The sequence below is a fragment of the Plasmopara halstedii genome, assembly GCF_900000015.1.
Source record: "Plasmopara halstedii genome assembly, contig: Scaffold_208, whole genome shotgun sequence".
Classification (NCBI taxonomy): Eukaryota; Oomycota; class Peronosporomycetes; order Peronosporales; family Peronosporaceae; genus Plasmopara; species Plasmopara halstedii.
The window spans coordinates 109062-109389 of NW_020187129.1; positions in this window are offsets into that span (position 1 = coordinate 109062).

Genomic DNA, 328 nt, shown 5'->3' on the forward strand with positions numbered 1-328 from the left:
TACTGATTTTAAAGCCTCTTGGCAATGGCTGAGTCGTTTCCGAGCACGCAAAGGGCTGCAGAAAATTCTGTTCCATGGGGAAGGAGCAGAAGTAACCAAAGATGATCCCGAGTTGCTGGCATCATTGAATGAACTATATGCACTAATCGAGCAGTACGACCCAGAAATTGTGTATAATATGGATGAAACGGGTTTAATTTATCGAGTGCTGCCAAGGTACATTCTCCTCATGCCGTCTAAAGATATCTCCACGGCACGAGGTAAAAAGAGAGCGAAAGACAGGGTCTCGCTGGTTGTTTGTGCCAATTCTACTGGGACACACAAGATC